The following is an 18,025-nucleotide window of genomic DNA, read 5'->3' on the forward strand; positions in this document are numbered from 1 at the left end:
CACTTTCATTCTGACATATATTCTGACATGCTTACTCTAATCTTTTAAGAAGAACCACCAACTGTTTAAAGTTCTCATGGGAACTACTGAAGACTAATAATAACTAATCTAATTTCTCTGACAGTTGACTTTGATCATTTTGAAATATATTGTCATCAAATATGTCCAACAGTCATGTGTTTGGGTAAAAGGATGCTTTCCTGTAGATGTGCCATAGGTGACAGTCAAAAGATTGAGTGCAAGTAATTCTGCTTCACTGACAATAGGCATTCAAACATTTTCTTTTGCAAATAATAAAAATGAATTCTTTACAAACTATATGGTCAGGCAGACAATACCAGTGGATCCTAATGCCAAACTGTAATTTAGACCATGATGTTTTGGCATTTCCACTGGCATGATCACTTTTTTTGACCAGAAACCTTGCTCAGACAGTCTTGAGCTTTTTTGTATTTGTCCAGGCTTTCCAGATGTTCTGTCACCAGCTTGGAGTTAACAGGCAATAAATCTATCTGGGCTGCTGTGCATCCAGAAACCTTGGTCATGTCCATGGTGTATGTACAAGAGAAGTCTGATGCCTTTGGAAAACATTGCACTTACTGTGCCTGCACAGCAATAGATCTCACTCCCACTGTGCTGGCCAGTTTTACTGCACATGCATGTATTGGCTGTACACTGCAGGTACAGTAAACTTGCAATTCTGGGAAGCACTGGACTTGCATGATGTGACTGTAGCTGTTTGATGTACATAGTCATCATGAAATGTGTTAAGACCAGCTAGAGGGAGTAGGCTGGGTGTTCCCACTGCAGTAGCTGCAGACTTCCTGGACATGTGGATGTGTATTTTGTATATTTTGTCTTGAGAGATCTCAGATGTGAATATGTCAACCCAGACTTAAGGGGTGACATGAAGAATCATGAATTTACTTGTTGCTGCAAGTGCATAACATAAGCCAAGCAAAGTGTGAATAGAAAAAAATATTGTTTCTGTATAGTCCTTAGAGGACCTGAGAAGAAATGGCACAAACTGAGCTGTAGGACTGTGAGCATTCAGTTTTAAAAATATGAAAACTCAGAAAATCCTTAGTTGAGATTCTAATTTTGTGGTTTACCAGCCCTCAAAATTCATCACATATCAACAGAAATCCCTTTCCACCCACCTCCTTTCTTTGCATTCACTCTCAACCAATGAATGTAACTGCATTTCATCAGTTGCAATTCGTGCTATGCAAACTACGTCCTTAGTTTTATGACTGCAGAAATAGACTGGGGAGACAGACTGGCAAATGGAGCACTTTTCCTCTGAGAACTTCATCTACAGTCCTAAAATCATGCCAGCACCTGCCTGTTTAGTGAAGTTCCCTGTAATAACCAAAACATGTTGTTCAAGCTCTTCAGGTCCAAGTGGTAAAGTCAGTATAAGAAGGTAGCCTGGGAAGCCTCAGTGCTGTCTTTCAAGTCTTCACGGTTTTTACCTTTCAAATGTGATTTGAAATAGAGTTCTGGATCTCTCCTAGGCACTGGAGAGCATAAAGGCTTTTTTTTCCCCCACCCATTTTCTGATAAATTGCCCGCTCTGTCCCTTCTAGACCAAGACTGAGATTATGCCATTATGGTCCATGTCTGCAAGTTCAGGTTGAATTTTTAGTGATGATGACTATATTCAGGTGATGATTTAAAAAATTTAACCATTTTTTCCTATTTTTCAGCAGAAAAGGGAGGCATGGAACAGTACAAATTAATTAGAAGCCAGCAGGCAGAGATATATTAGAGTCTCTTTGAGCAGAATCTCCACATACAGAAAGGAAGGGTCAGGTTTACCTGGGGAGAGGTCCTGGCACGCTAGCAAGAGGTCCTGGCTCAGCTAAGGAGGGAATAAAGGCAGGGATGACAAACATCTGGCTTTCTGTGTGAAAATAAGTGGATGTTATATTCTGAAGGAGGAGATGTGTCTCTTACTGTCTTAATAAGCTGTACGTGCTTTTGTGCTGTCCATAAGTAAAACAATTAATTGTGTGGTGATAAATGTGCATAAACTTTATATTTCCCCCCATTTATTTGACGTAGTGACTGTACAGTTAAAGGGTAATCTAGAAAGATCACACCTCTGGGGAGCTGCCAGGGGGGTGCCTTTCAGGCCACTCGAGGAGCCTGAGCTGGTGGGCTGGCTGTGGGTGCACTGATGGCTTGCTCATCATCCTCCATCTGTTTATCCATCATTCCCCTGACCTTTGGAAGAACAGAGCTGTCTGAGGCTTACAAGCCATATCCAAAAGTCTTGGTTAAGACGTGCTACAGAGACACAAAAAACTGTTACTGTCAAATCATTCCTGAAATGACCAAGATTTTAAATGGTGTGTTTGCCTATACTGAAGATGAGGTTACTTCTTTTGAGTGGGGAGGGTATACTTACCACAGGCTGATCCTATGTCTAGTGTGTATTTTTACTCCTTCCCTCCCATTTCAGTAGTTGTTAAAATCTGCCTCAGTGGTAAGTTTTAGGAAAAATTCTGATTTTCACATGCTCAGCAAAGACTCACTTGAAATTTCAATTTGCACCCTGAATGACATATTTGCTCAGAGCATGCTCCAGCGCAGGTATGTACAGGACCTTCCCAGCAATGGCAGGTCAGGTCTGAGAGCACAGGACTTGTTCCCACTGTGTCCCTGAATCCCACTGAGCCCAGGCAGTACGGATGTTGCTGCCTGAACTGAACTGAAAGAGAAGGGAAAAGAAATTAGGAGAGGGAGCTGGATAGGATGAAGGTGAGTTGTGAGGGAGAGAAGGGGTGGATAAATAAGGGAGAACTGGAAATGCATAGCAAAGAGACTGGGCAAGGGAACTGGGAATGGCTGAACAATGAGATAAGGGCTGGGAAAGGAGAGGAATAGGGACGGGGCTGGCAAGATGAGGAGACTAGGACTTTGATAAGTGAAGAAATGATATGACAGGCCCAGAGCAGGGACAGCTTGGAGGGGAAAGGACAGGAGAGCTCCAACAGGGAATAGATATGAAGGAGAGAATGTGACAACTTAGTCACCAAACACCTGGCTAAAGTCTTGTCTCCCTCAAGCTGTTCTCACTGGGCATGGCAGCCTGGACCACTGCCAGGGACTCAGCTTAGCGCCAGGGATGGGGGACACCACCATGACATGGTGTTCATCTTGCTTTTCTAAAAACAAGCAAGCAAATGCCCCCCTCGAATTTAAATACATAAATGTTTTCTGTTAAAAGACTGCTACTGAGGTTGCAAAGTGAGTCACTCAAAAGTCAGGGCTAGCTATGCAGTTGTGGTTCATTTTCCTTGGAGATGGGCACATGAGCAAATCAAAGGCGTCTCCATGTTTGGGCAGTCCTAACTGACATTTCCTAATCTCTGGTTTTGCTTTTGCTTTTCCTGAGAAAACTCTTCAGGAACTTTTACAAATAAAGGCTTGGGGCTTGTTTCCTGTTTTTTTCCCCAAGACTTTAGATAGAAAAAAAAAAAAAAAAAGAAGGTATTTGTAGTACAATAAGTGTTCTCTCAGAATGAACAGAGCAGGAATTGTTAGCATAACACTGAAGACAATACTATTATTGCTTAACTCTAATCCTTAAAATTGTATCAAAATGAACAGGCAGTCTTAATTCTGCCATCCCCTATTCTGTGTGCCTGACTGCTGCCTTTACAAAATATTTTTAGCATGGTTTTGTGTAGGTGACGGCGTGTGTGTAAGAGAAAGATATGTCATCTTTTTTTATTAGCCCACTCATCCACATGCTGTGATGAAAAAACATGATGAAAAAGTGTGTTTGTATGTGTACAAGTATGTCTGTCTGCATAAATTAGAGGTTTTGCATCTGAATCAGGCGATGTGTTTCTGCAGCAGAGTTGCCTTTCTCCTCCAAGGCTGTTGAGCCAGTTCCTTGTCCTGAGCTGTGCAGCCGAGAGGCAGTGGTGGTGCTTCTAGCCCTCTTACACCATTAAACATATTTGTTAGTTAGAACAAAGCTATGGAGCCAAACCCAGCTTCAGCCCTGGCTAACTGGAATCTTTCCATTGACCTTAATAGGACTGCGATCAGACCCCAGCTATAAACAGTTCAAAAGAGATAATGTAGATGCTTATTTTGTTTTCCTTTGGATGGCTTCATGTGTTGTACTTAGCCATGTTTTCTTAGCATCGTGTTCACCCTGTAGTTGGCAGGTGCCACTATTTAACTTTTACCTGCCAACTTTGCAGTCATCATGTCTTTGTGTTGGCCTGAGTGTTGGTAGGCTGTAACAAGACTCTGGGTGTGCTGGTGCTTGCAGGAGAGATCTTCTCCTTATGCTGTTCATCTTTCTTTTCCTCTTTACCAGTCATCTATAACCTGAGCTGCTTATATGAGCTAAGCTTTGCTTTGGGGCTGCAGCTTTTCATGAATGTTGGAGAAGCATCATCATGTGAAGAGGGTGGAACAAGGCACAGTTAAAGGATGAAAAGTGCCTGTTTCTAAGACTTGAAATCTGACAGAAAAGGAAGGAAAAGCCCTCAAGGAATCAGGATGGAGGTTTGTGGATTTGGCATGCAGTTTTGTTGTCATGTGTGCAGCCTGGGGACATGTGCATGAGAGGAAAGGCCATAGACTGTCAGAGCTCAGATCTCTGCCAAGATGCCAAACCTCAGGTGCTTTGGCAGGTTCAGAGACATCAGCACCCCACGTCCCCCTACCCTGGGGCAGAGAGGCCAGGCAACCCCAACACTAAGCCCTCATGTCCCACTCTGATCTCCCAGGTGGTACAACGGCTGCTCTGTCAGGGAAAGGATACGTTGATCCAAGGAGGCTGAAGATTCCTGTTAGATAAGCCCTTCCTTTTTTTGCCACTCATCTGTAAAAAGGGGTTCAGATGGGTGTCAGTGGCCTGTTTTCTTGGGGTTTGTCCAGGCCTTATCCAGCACTTAGTGTTTCCAGGTGAGCTCCCATCCCAGCATTGTGCAGCCTGCCCTAGGGACAATCCTTATTGCCGCCTCAGGTGGAATTAACTTAAAGAACACCCCTCTCCCCAAGAAGTACATCATGGAATCACAGAATGGTCAGGGTTGGAAGAGACCTCTGAAGATCACCTAGTCCAACCCCCTGCTAAAGCAGGTTCACCAACAGCAGGTTGCACAGAATTGCATCCAGGCAGGTTTTGAATGTCTCCAGAGAAGGAGACTCCACAGCCTCTCTGGGCAGCCTGTCCCAGTGCTCTGTCACCCTCAAGGGAAAGAAGTTCTTCCTCACATTCAGGTGGAGCTGCCTGTGCTGCAGTCTGTGCCCATTGCCCCTTGTCCTGTCCCTGGGCACCACTGAAAAGAGCCTGGCCCCGTCCTCTCGGCACTCACCCTTAAGATATTGGTAGACATTGATAAGGTCCCCTCTCAGTCTTCTCCAGGCTAGAGAGGCCCAGCTCTCTCAGCCTTTCCTCATCAGGGACATGCTCCAGTCCCCTCATCACCTTCGTAGCCCTCCACTGGACCCTCTCCAGTAGTTCCCTATCTCTCTTGAACTGGGAGCCCAGCACTGGACACAGCACTCCAGATGCAGCCTCAGCATGGCAGAGCAGAGGGGGAGGATCCCCTCCCTGGACCTGCTGGCCATGCTCCTCCTCATGCCCCCCAGGATGCCATTTGCCTTGCTGGCCCCCAGGGCACACCGCTGGCTCATGGGCAGCTTGCTGCCCACCAGCACTCCCAGGTCCTTCCCCACAGAGCTGCCTCCCAGCAGGTCAGCCCCAGCCTGTGCTGGTGCGTGGGGCTGTTCCTCCCCAGGTGTAGGACCTTACACTTTTGTTGAACTTCATTAAGGTTTCTTCACATCCAACTCTCTAGCCCAGGAGTCCTCAAACTTTGTAACCAGGGGGCCGGCGTGCAGATGAAGTGGCAGGCAGTCATCTGCGGCTGCTTGGTTTCCCCCCCCAACCCCCGGCGGGGGGGGGGGGGGGGGCAGGGGGGTTCTGTAAATACCGGGGGCCGGATTGAGGACCCTGGGGGGGCCGTATCCAGCCCGCGGGCCGTAGTTTGAGGACCCCTGCTCTAGCCTGTCCAGGTCTTGCTGAAAGGCAGCACAGCCTTCTGGGGTATCAATACTCCCAAAATGTTCCCAAAACACTTCTGCTTCTCTGTTCCTTGCACTGGGAAGGTGGTGAATTCCTCTGGGTTTGAAAAAGTAAAGTGTTAAACTTCTTGGGCTACAGTTGCTTCTGCAAGTGGTGTCACTTAGCCAAGCTTCATGGCATTAGCCTTCTTGGCTTGATATCACCCTTTATAAAATATATATTTTCTTGATAGGTCAAGCACCAGTAATTCCTTGGTTCCATAAAGAACAATGAAAGAATGTGTTTTGATGCCCCAGGGAACTTGCAGTGTCCAGTGTTTTAAGGAAAAGGCCCTCACTTCATGCAGTGCTTTGGATTATTGTTCTTGAATATACTGTTTCACATTATTTATTGCTGCAGATATTTTTTTTTTATTGTCTCACTCCCAGGCAATAAAACATATTGCTGTAGCAAAAGAAAAAGGATCATTTAACTTTAGGGATGTTTTGGCTCTGCTGATGGACTTCATGGTGGCCCCTGGCTCTCCCAGCAAGGGGCAAACTGGAAGTCCAGACCCACACACTACGGGGAGCATGGCTCTGGCCCCAAGCACCATGGCTTGTTCCTGTTTCTGGTTAGCCTGTCATCAGCTCTTGAGGCAGAGGAAGGTGGACTGTTACTTTCTGAGCAAGATTTTAAGGAAGGCATGTGTGAATTGGATTGTAAATAATAGACACAGGGGGGTCTGGCATTCTTGGGTGCAGTTGTATCGACTTCAAGAGCACTTATCCTGATCGTTGCCCATGCACAAACAGATTTTGGTCCATGTGCAGGCTCTTGACTTGCACAATACAAGGAAAAGTGATGCCAGAACATAAATTAAGAAGCATGAATGGGTAAAACACAAAGGAGCTTATTTTGTGCTAATAGTTTAGCGAAGGCATTCAGACACTTCTAAAGTTAGAATATTGTGCTGCCAAGAGAAACAGTGCAGCAGGGGAAAAATACCTCACTGGATAGCTGTCTACCAGCAGACACGTCCTGTTTTTCAGCCCAGACAAATACACTGTGACTGTGCCAAGTATACATTTTGGTTTTCTTTGCCTTATGTGGGATAAATACTTCCTCCCTTTTCCAAAGTTAGAATAGTAATTAACAAAAAATCAAAGCATTACCTGATAATAATGCGGTGCTTTATCTGTAGTAAAGACTTTCAATCCCAGAAATTACCTTTTCTCATCAATTAGCTGAAACTTTGCTCAGCCTGTAATAGAGAGTGCCTAATTCATGTGTGGCTTCTGATTGCTCTTCCCAGCAATGCTAATAGCTTCAGTTAGCATTGTATCAGAGGTACTGAAAAGCAGAAATGTGAGAAACAAAATAGATTTGGCAAATGTGTATTTTATGAACAAAAATTCTGCTCAAAAATACATTGCCTTGCTGACACCTTAGTTCTTAAACTCAGAATTTAGTAAAAACCATGTTTGAAGTTGCCATACAGCTTGGTTTGAGCTTCCCTATGCTTATTTTATACTACAACTGTAAACATTAGATCATGTAATTAAAGACCTTATCAAGTACACATGCAAAAGTATACTGAATGAAAGACACATTTGCAATCTTACTTCTGGCACTTCTCAACTTCTGAGTGTCTGACACTGCAGTTTCAATGTTCATGCAGTCTAATATTTGTGTGTAACATAGGCAGTATTTAATGTCCCCCAAGTAACAACACCTGTCACGGAGATATCAAAGAGTCTCAGATGTGCACTGTATATTCTAAGCAATTACCGTAAGCAACGAGTCTTCGTCATTTTCCTATTGCACAGGGCCCAAGGTTGGCTGGGTCCCATTGAACAACCCTCCTGTATAACCAGATTACTTGTCCTCTCTGGCATGGAGCTCCTTGCTGCAGGAGCCAGTGGTATAGCCCAGAAATATGGGTGCTGCTGGGCTCAGCCAGCCTTGGCGCGACTTGCTCTGAGCCCGTTTGCGAAAAGAGGGGCTACCACAAGTGAAATGAACAGGAGGCTCTGCTGAGTGGCTGAAGGATTGACAACAGGGGCAGGTTGATGGTTATTAATGAGTTTATCGCTAATAATAAGCACACTGCCCCAGGTCAGGTCTGGGGTCCCGCTGGGCAGGGTGACAGCAGGGTGAACAGCACCATAGCCACCACACTGGGGCTGGGGTTGAGCCCCGGGGCCGGTGCTTGCCAGTGCTGTGGTGGAGGAGTTGGAACTAACGGGGCCTCTGGGACATGTTGCCTGCATAAGCCCCTGGGGTTTGAGAGCAAGGCTGAGCTTGGATCTGAGCCTGCCAGCGTTGCAGGAGCTGCCATCACTCGCTGAACTCCTCCTTGTACCTGTTTCAGTAGCATGGCTGGAGCTGGGCATCCAGCTGGGCAACCTTTGCTTCACTGCCTCCCTGCAGGCACCCACCACCCTGCGGTACATCCAGGAGCATCTCAGCGCCTCAGAGGTGGCAGCGGATTAAGAAGCTTTTCCTCCAAGCAGACTAAGAGCATGCAAAGAGTTAGGTATGTGCAGAGCCTCTGAAGAAACAGGGTCTTTGTTGGCAGTGTGCCCCTTTTACCTTTAGCCTAAGGTTGCCATTTCAGTATATAAATCAGTGAAAGTTTTGGCAGTGGATTAACTTGATATAAACCACATAGCATTCCTCCTCTACCAACATGTCCGGTCTGTAATTTATATTCTTTTTTTGATAGATTTCTTTTCTGAGAACAATTTGCATCATTCATTTTAAAGATAGATTGTTTTGCAGTGTTTGATAGATCAACCCCAGCACTCAGAAAGCTGCCAGCCAGATGTACAGCCTGCAAAAAAATATACTCTTGTTCAAGGCAGTGGTGGTGGTATGAGATCACCTTATATGGAGCTTGCTATCTTCCCCTGCTATCAGAGAACTGATTTCTTTTGCCATGAAAATTCCTCAAAGCAATCCTTTATCACTTGTGAAAGAAATACAAAATGGGAAAGTACAAGCCAGTGCATTCAGAATGAGGAATTATTAACAGTAATGTAACTTAATGGCATTACAGCAGGGATAAATTTGGATTCTAGGCTCTGGAGTTGAGGTTCAGGAAATAGGAATCTTCATTTAAAGATGCAACACAGAAATTAATTAGGGTGAATAATATGATAATATATGAACAACAGCATTCAGAAATTTCTAAGTGTTTCAAGGCTCTGCTGAACCAAGCACACATCCTAAGAGACAGCGCTGCCTTAGAGAGTCTATAGTCTTGTGAGTCAAGGCTGATGAACAGGGAGATAAAGGAAGGATTAATATGCTCATTTTCCAAACAGGGAATCAAGTCACAGCATGATTAGGAGCTAAATTTACAAAAAGAGTGCAGGCTTTCCAATGTTTTGCTGTCAGGTGCTTTTCTTGCTGGGGGCCAACATAGTGCCAGCAAACTCATGGCTCCTGAATGGCTGCATGGAAGAAGTGCCAAAGGATGGGATCTGCTGAAAAAAAAGCTCATGGTGCCCATGAGATGTGATTCATCCTCAGGGAAACAGTGAGAGGAGGGAGAGAGGGATGGGGACATCTCTCTGAGGAGACCTCAGTGCTTGTTGCTGCATTTCAGTGCTTTTATTCAGCCTCTTTGCTCTCAGCAAGTCACTTGTCACACTCAAGGTACCAAATCCTTGAGAATATTTGCTCTGAGGAGCTGATTATGGCCTAGTAGTTAGGTTTTGTGTTTGCCTTGCTCCTCAACAAGTCTCAGCAAATAGCAAAAATAGTTTGGGGAGCAAATCCTGTCACTAGGGCAGGTGGAGAGGCGGGCAAGCCACAGCTCGGTCCTGTCCCTCCTGGCACAGTTGTATCAGCAGGTGTAGGAGCAGGGTGGCGGGTGGGGGTGGGGGGTTGGGGGGCTGCCGGGTACCATGACTGGGTGCAGGAGAGTCAGGGAGTCTTTCCCAGCTGTGTAACATGGTGCAGGTCCCACTGCGGCATCCCTCCCTCTGGATCAGGTCCTGCAACTCCTTTTGTTAGAACAACTGAATCTGGCAGACTTAATATAGCTAATATTCCTCTGTGTTTTATGCAGTTTGTTAGTGGCACGTCATGGCACAGCTGACGACCACTGCACACACAGCCCCTTTGCAAGGGGGATCACAGAAATCATGTGATTGGAAGAGCCTTCCCCAGAGTTTCACCTGTGCATTGCAGAAGCAAATGTTTCCCAGCTTTTGTGCCAGTACCTTATCCTTTCACAAGTTCCTTCCCAAAATGCCACCTCTAATATTACAGTGGACTGCTGGGCATTAGTAACAAATAAATGCAGGAATAGGTTTAGCAGAAGAGGTTAAGGATGCCATATCACCCCTGCCTCCCATCCCCGCTGGAAGAGATGTAGATCTGTTGTGTAACAGCATATCCCTGTCAGAGCTGTGCCCACACTGCTGTGGAAGCAGCCACAGTGTCAGATTTTTAACATCCTCCCCTGGGAAATAACTGGGGCGGTGCCAATGCTGTTCCCAGCAGCTGATTATCAGATATCAACTACAACAAGAGCTGCTTAAGATGAAATGTCATATGCACATGGTAAAATCCTAGCCTAAAGCAATCTGTGTGCAGGTAGATCCTGCAGGCAGGCAGAAACCTGCTTCAGCTTTATCCTTGTGAGCTGCTGGTGTGGGGTGGGGGATGCCTGGCACTGAGGTGCAGGAGAGCTCTTATTCCCAGGTTGCTCCCCATGCGAAGCCACTAATTGCTCTTACATTCAGTACTTAACGGATGTAAAATACAGGAAAGCCAGGCAGGGAGAGATGACTAAATGTCACAGGAAAGTGAAAATGGATCTCAACTCAAATGTAAAGCTAACTGTTCTCAAATGGGGAAGGGGATCCCTGTTTTTCCCTGAGCTACACAGTATTGCAGGGAAAGGCCATAAAAATTTTTGTCTCATAGAAGGCAGAAGTGGTGTTGCCCAGAGCAGGGTCTCTTAGCTGGGTCCTCTTTCCAGCTGAGTATTGATGTCAGTTATATATTTTTCTGCCACCAAAAAAAAGAGAGTTTTCTGTTCCTGGCAAAAGAACCCAGTAGCCACAATTCCCCTCTGCTCTTTGGACTGAATTACTTAAGCACATTACATTGCAAAGCTTACACATAAACAATACTTTATATTCTGTTCTGTTGCTGTCAGACCTTCCTCTACATTTCTGCCTAGCTCTTAATTTTCTTAGATGCTACCTTGATTTATTTATGTTTATTAGGACACAAATAAAACATAGGTTCTTAGGGACAAAATGTTGCAGGTTTGCAGACTTCTGCATTTACTTTTTAACGTGCTTTTCTGCTCAGAAAAGATGAAATACTTGAAAAATGTAAATTGGACATGTTTTGTGCTTACAGAATGAAATATATTTTTAAAATAAATGTGTGTCTTTTCAAAACCTTTGAGGTGAGTTATTCAGCTGAGATTGAAGTGCATTATGCCTTACCATCAATAAACATGTCTGTTAAATGAGAGGCAGGGCCATGTTTTCTCAAAGCTGTGTTTTCACATTGCTTTGTTTTATAGCTAGATGTTACTTCTGCTCCAGGTTTAAAATGTGCTTGTTTTTTAAATAGACATGAATAACATAATTTTGGCTTTTCAGCTTGTAGAGAAAGGATTTATGTATAGGTTGTGCTTTTTCACCTGTCTGGAAACAGGGTGGCTTTAATTAGGCTTTATAGAGCACACACTTATAAATGAGAAAGAAAGTAAAACCACCCTCTTTTACGTGTTCTGACACCAAATTTAAGAACAACAAAGCTCCTCTGTGTGCCTCCCCGGAGGTTGCTTATTACGGTCTGCTGTTCTGTTGTGTCTGTGTACACACATACTTGTGTGCAAGCAACTCTTATTTTCCTCATCATCCTTTTTTCTAGGTCACAATGCCAGCTGTGACGAACGGATATGCTCCTATTGACTACCATAAGCCAGCACATGGGGAAGTGCAAGAGATGGGAAGATCTCTGACTGCATCTCTTTTCCCTCTGATTATAGCAGCTAGCCAGGCAAATGGAACTAATACAGATGAAGAAAGTAATTGAAGCCCAGTTCCTCTAAGGCGTTTAAGAATCTTTTTCAAACCTCTGAGGATCTCAGCACTTCTATGCTCATAACAGAGGGAAGGGGAGGGACTGTGACTATGGATACATCTAAGGATCATGGTCCCTTGTTGATGCCTTCCCTTTCATCCCTGTAGGTGACGGGGTTGACTGCTGTTGCATTTTGGTTGGTGTACTAGAGTGTCTGTAAACCACTGGAGGTGTCTGCAAGGTGTTTTTGGATATAAATGTCATTCAAGGAGGGCATGCTTTGCCTGCAAGAAAATACAGATGTTATGGTAGGGCAGATCATTGGGCTGTTGCAGTTGGTATTGACATTGAGTAGAGAGGCTGGATGGCAAAGCGGTAAAATTTTTCCCTTCTCAGCTCATGTTCTTAATCATCCTTAAAAGTAAACCCAAGAGAAACCAACTCCCTATGTTCAAGAGAGTTTGGCTACATCAATACTAGTGAACCAAACACTGCCACAGCCTGGTGCCTGCCTGAGGCAGGCGGGCTTGTCTGCCCTGGTCTGTGCTATGGACCTCTGCTCACCTCCAGAGCTGTATGGCTCTGTCCAGATTGCTGCTGGGAATGGTCCCTGCTGTCTGCTGTCTCCTGAGCAATGTGTAGGAAACCCATAACACATCCAGGACAAAAGTCTGCCCACAGAAAATTGAATTCTCATGCCCAGTCTGGTGTCCTGGCACTTTTAATTTACTAGAATGCTGCGCCTCCTATCTCCAGTGTTCACACTGGATCTATAACATCCTTTCGAAAGAATACGGTTTATTTTGAATGTACATCAAACTAGTGTGTTGAGGCAGACTAGCAATCTTCCCGAAGCGCGCCTTGGGTTTTAGAACTGAGGATGCATGTTTGGCTTTTAGCACACATTTTTCAAGAGCTCCAGAGAATGTGCCTGCCAAAATTTCCATGCTTATTACATTCATGGATATTTTTATATATATTTCCTTGCATGTATGGAGTGTGCAGGCTGCAAGCAGAATGTCTGCTATGAGATAAAAGTCTTTTCTTTTAGCTTGGCCCTTAATTTCAAGTAGATGGACACCAAGGGTACCAAGCCATATTGATTGATTTGTCTCAGCCTGAACTGTTAAGGTTTGTCACTGCTGAGAGCATCTTGATAACAGGACTGAGCTCTCACCAGTATCCTGCAACATTCCTCAAGCCTCCTGACATGTAGGCTGAGGCATTGTGAGGGAGCAGAGAAGCTGAGAGCTTCCTGGGCTGTCACAGCCATGGGAGCCACAACTCCACGACATGACTACCAGCTCTCTACACAAAGAACAGTGATATCTTAAAATAAGCCTTTCCCCTCTCCCCCCACTGCACATAGATTGCTGAGGTTTGGTAGCTAACAGAAGGAACTGTGATGGCTCCTTCCGCACTTGGTGCAAGGATGGACCATTAGCTGACGTAGCATTTGTATGCAACAGTTCCATGTTGTCATCTGTACCTGTTCTGGAGCCTTTGTTTTCAACATCACCCCACTTGTACTATTTCAGCAAGAGCCTTTGGCCATCTTCCTGATCATGTCTCTGGTCTCTGGGTTGTTTGCCTCTCTGCACTGCTAGGAGACCTAGAAGGAGGTGTGCTCCACAAAATGCAGTGATATTATTTAAAAAGAGAAGAAAAACCAACATGCCAGCTCCTCTTTTACAGAAAAAAAAGAGGAAGAAGAATGGGGTAGATAGCAAATTTTTGTTTCTGTTCTTTGTGTGGATGATACTATTTAAACACAACTGAGCTGACTGACATAGGAGTGATATTTATTTGGATATTCCTGAAACTTCATTACTGTCTAGGATGCCCTTTGTGAGAGATTTCTGAGATCAGTTCTTGGTGACAGAGAGCATTTGTGCTCTTCACTGAGAGGCTGATGAAGAAAGTGCATGTTATCTCTTGCTAACAGGAAGGATATTTGCTCCCTGCCAGTGACCTGATGCTCTATGTGATGGTCAAAGGCTGAGTTAATGTTATGGGGTTGCTTTTCAGTTCCTACATGTGGGTGGCAATCGAGATGCAACAATACAAAGTGTTAGCCTCACACAGGACAGACCAACCAGGATATGGTGTGACAAACAGACTGAAAAATCACAGTGTCTTAAATAAATTTGTCAGTTCTGCTTTTTTTTTTAGTGACAAACCAGAACAAACTGTGTACTCCTTGCCCCAGAGAAAATGGGAACTTTTAAAGTGAGACGTTTCCCTCTCATATGGCATCCCGTTCCCCATTAGAGCCAGGCAGTAGACTTTATAGTTTTGTTTTGTTGTTTTCTTTTTTCCCCAGGAATCTGCCTCATAGTAACTAATGCTGGGCAAAGGCTCCTTGACAGCATCTCAGGGACTTCAGGCTTGCGTCAGGAGCCAGCAAGGGAGCATTCCCCTGGGGTTGCCTGGAGATAGCCACACAGTTTTGGAGGCTGGGAGAGTTTAACATGAATGAGGCCAGGCTATGCCGTTTGGTCTTAGGGCAGGGCATAGATGCGCCTGGAGCTTCGTGTGTGTGTGCAGGTACACAGAGGCACTGAACAAGATATGTTAGACAAAATGATCGACACAGAAGCAGGTTTGTTGAAACTATGCTCGAAGTCCAGATGGTTAGGACCCTTGCACCTGCAATGTTATTCACTTATTTGTAGTGAAACCAGAACGGGAAAAATTCCCCTGAAGAATCCTGAGCTGTGGCCTGGGCTGGCATCATTTAATGTGCATCAGCAGAACATGGCTGGGTCCAGCCTCAACAGTGCTGACTGAAAAACCCTGGAGAAATGGAAACCCTGTGCTGCAAACCACTGGGTAACCTTCTGAAATGGTGACACGGGCACCTGCTTCCTGGCTGTGCTCCAGGAAAACCCTTGCTCACCTTTCTAATTACTGTGGGTCTCCCCGAGGAGTGCAGGAGATTCGTGGCCGTTTTACCCGATGGGCTTTCTGTAATTTACTGTTCTTATTACAAAACACAAGATGATTCTTCATAGAAAGTCTGGAGGGAAATGGAACTGCACAAGCAGGGGCCAGGTTCTTATGTTAGAGCCTATTTAACATCTAAGCTGATTAAATGCCTATTGTCTTACAAATCATGTATCATAAAATGGCCTGCTAGTGCTATGAAGGAGGGAAAATTTCATAAAGATGGTGAAGCTGAAGTAAAAAATCTGCATGTTCACTTCTAAAAGTTTGAAATCTATAGAAAACAGGGTCTGGAAAAGTTCTTCAACTTCCTCACCTGTAAACAAGCTTCAGTTCTTCTTGGAGCTGCCAAACCCTGGTTACTAGAAACGAGGAAAGGTGTTACCAAATGCATTGACATCCCATGACGTTTAAGGACTGAAATGAGAAGGATACCTCTAGGTACCTTTTTGATGTCCCTCCTCCATGTATCTGATACAGACTAAGTGCTGGGAGAAGACTAAGGCTGGGAGGTGATCATGCTCCCTGGTCTCCTTGTCTTTCCAAGTGCTGCCCCTTACTCCTAGTGAAGCCACAGCACATCTCCAGCTGCCAGCCCTCCTCCTTCTCTGGTCCTTTGCTTATGGAAATTGGCTTTGTCTTCCCATGCAGCCACAGCTGATGCCACAGAACAGGCCTGGAGAGCAGGGTTAGCCTCTGAAAAATGGCTCCAGAAGTGTCCTCTTGAAAAACAGCTCACACCCTATGTGTACCCAGGGAAAGCCTGTGCTCCAGATTATGATCTGGCTACATTCCTCACCCTCAGGAACACTGACGTAAGTGATATTGCTGAAGATAGTGCTGTAAAAAAATAAATTTACAAGGCTGTGTGTATAAATTGTGCACCCAGTTTGAATCTTCACCTATCCCAGCAAGAACCAGAAATACACCATGCAAACTGTGTCCTTAGATCGTGGGAGACCAAGACACTCATATTCTGAATTTCAAATACAAGCACTTGTAAGGAATTGACCTTGCAAGACTTGCTGATGCCCTGAAACAAAAGGGTTTATATTGCTTTTAAAATCATATTCTCAGATCTGTTATTCCCATTATCCATATAAATGTCTAATCCTCTTCTGAATTGTGCTAAGCTCTTGGCACTGGTACTGTCTTGTGAAGTAGGTTCCAATGCTGCAATATTTTTTGAGGTCTTTTTTTATTATTATTTTTGACATTGTGTGGTTTCTGGCTTGCAGTTTCATTGAATAACTCTCCTTTTTGTATTATGAGAGGAAAAATAAGTGCCCTTCCTTTTCATCACTTTACCTTTGTATTGTTTTGTTTACTTCAACCCCTTCTCTTCTAATCATCCTTTGTCTGAGATAAGGGGTTCTCTTCTTTATGTCTTCTCTCCTCTAGTGATTGCTGCATGCCCCTGAACACATCTCATGTCTTGCTCCAGCAGGATCAAATCAGGGGCTACAAGCAGATAATAATATGATGAGCTTATTTGATGAATACATTCAAGGAGGGCATAAATGTGAGAATATTACAGTCTCCTTATGAACAATAAGCAAGCAGAAAAATGGCTGAATTGAGTAAATTATTCCCTACGAATTACTTGTCCAGTTCTGTCATGAGCACTTAAACATAATGGTGAACAAATAATTAAAAACTGTAGAACCAAATTTATTGTCTTGAATAGAAAGAAACATTGTGTTCAGGCTATTTGAAGGCTGAACTCGGACATTTTCCTTAAATTATACATACTGATGTGATGTATTTGATCACTGATAGTCGTAACAAAGTTTTAAATAAAAACTACTCATTGTTTAATAACCCCACCAACTTTATCCTGAATGTTCTTTACTTAATGCACTCCTGTATTTTCTGTAAAGATGAAGAATGGATAATCCCTGAAAGGGGAGGATTATTCAGTTTTTCGTCTTACAGTTTCAAAGAGCATTTCAAATCCCAGAATTATTTATGTAACGTTTCTGAAAATGAAAATCTTTGAAATGCTTACAATCACTTAAAAGCATACCATGAAAGGGCTGCAGTGACAGGAACTGCTATTTATGTGGGATGAAAGCCAGCCCTGTTGGTCTGATTTTGTATTGTAATAGACAGGATTATTGATCCTGTGTTTTCATGTTGGATGCTCTAAGTGTTTGGTGCACAACTTTCTCCCAGTTTCACTCAACCTCTCTTCTGTGTTGGTGACCTTTTCTGAGCTTTTTCCACTGCAAAGAATGTGCAGGCAATGATGCTGCCGATGGGCAGCCCAGACATCAGTTTTCACTTTGTGGCCATCTGAAACATCTCATGCGGTGCTTTGGAAATTGCTTGAGCCTCACTGACAGCTTTCCTCCTTGCTTTCTTTCCCAGACTGTCCTGAACAGTTTTCTTAACCACACGGAGGTTTCTTATGTCTTGGAAAAACACCTATATAAGTAATCTTCCATGCACAATAAAAGCTGGTGGAGTTTTATATTGAGAACATTATGGGCTGAAATTTTCTGTGTCTTCACAGAAATTTAATTAAATTTTGGCAGGCAATTTATAACTGCTCCAGAAAATCAGAAAGAGCCTTTCTAACTTTCTGGATAGTACTGTAACTTGTGTCTGCATGAAGAACACCATGGACTGGGGCTGGCAGGCTGGTAGATCAGAGCAGACAAACCTCAGAGGGCTTTGGCTGGATGGGAAGGACAAGGAGAGGTTCCGGAACATGGATTCCCACTTGGGTGGCTAGCCAGCAGTGACAGCAGGGATGGAGGGTGGTCTGGCACAGGTATCTACTCCTGCCACATGTGCTGAGCCTTTCTGAGGGCTGGAGGGAGACTTTGCTCAAGCAGATCTTAATGTCCATGAGCAGTGGGTGCAGCTGACTGCGGAATCAGCAGCATGTAAGGAGGCCTGTCAAAATATTTTCCCTCTCCCAAGGCACGAGGTGATACAGTGTCCTTCTCACCTCCCCAAAACCTCATCTGCAGG

General features: G+C 44.4%; 1 protein-coding gene across 1 annotated transcript in view; it reads left to right on the forward strand.

The window, feature by feature from the left end:
- LOC308064864 (uncharacterized protein) overlaps positions 1-13,126 on the forward strand; it is a 279,371-nt gene extending 266,245 nt beyond the window's left edge. Inside the window, exon 2 of the mRNA XM_080390026.1 lies at positions 13,117-13,126. The gene's annotated coding sequence lies outside the window, so the exon portion shown is untranslated. The remainder of the gene's footprint in view (positions 1-13,116) is intronic.
- Positions 13,127-18,025: the final 4,899 nt, after the last annotated feature.

This window comes from Falco punctatus (assembly GCF_963210335.1).
Source record: "Falco punctatus genome assembly, chromosome: 5".
Taxonomy (NCBI): Eukaryota; Metazoa; Chordata; class Aves; order Falconiformes; family Falconidae; genus Falco; species Falco punctatus.